Source organism: Penaeus monodon, chromosome 24 (assembly GCF_015228065.2).
Source record: "Penaeus monodon isolate SGIC_2016 chromosome 24, NSTDA_Pmon_1, whole genome shotgun sequence".
Taxonomy (NCBI): Eukaryota; Metazoa; Arthropoda; class Malacostraca; order Decapoda; family Penaeidae; genus Penaeus; species Penaeus monodon.
The window spans coordinates 29,326,395-29,326,838 of record NC_051409.1 but is presented as its reverse complement, the minus strand read 5'-3'; positions in this window follow the sequence as shown (position 1 = coordinate 29,326,838).

The following is a 444-nucleotide window of genomic DNA, read 5'->3' as shown; positions in this document are numbered from 1 at the left end:
CAGCGAAACGCTATGGGACCGGAACGTGTCTTTGGCGCCCGAGATGGAACCTTCACAATTCTCAGGATGGTGCATAAAATCAGGGAAATTGAATTTATAGAAATATGGAGTTCCTCTATTAACATGGGAGTCGGTGGTGGGGGATGAGAAGGGAGTCAGTGATTTTATTAGGGGGGGGGGTGTAGCTACATGAGGCTAGGGGTTCAGTGGGCAAGGGGGGGTTTGACACTGGGGTAGGGGTAGAGGAGAGGGAAGTATAGGAGGGGAGGGGGAAAGAGGGGGCATAGGTATCCTACTATATTCTGTGCCAAACCGCAACAGGGAGAAAAGGAAGTGTTCTTCCATTGACCTGATCCCTGATCTAATATAAGAGAGAGGTAGTAAGACTGTTTGTAAAGTACTTTGTATTTTAACATTAACAGACATAATTACATGCTTACACAT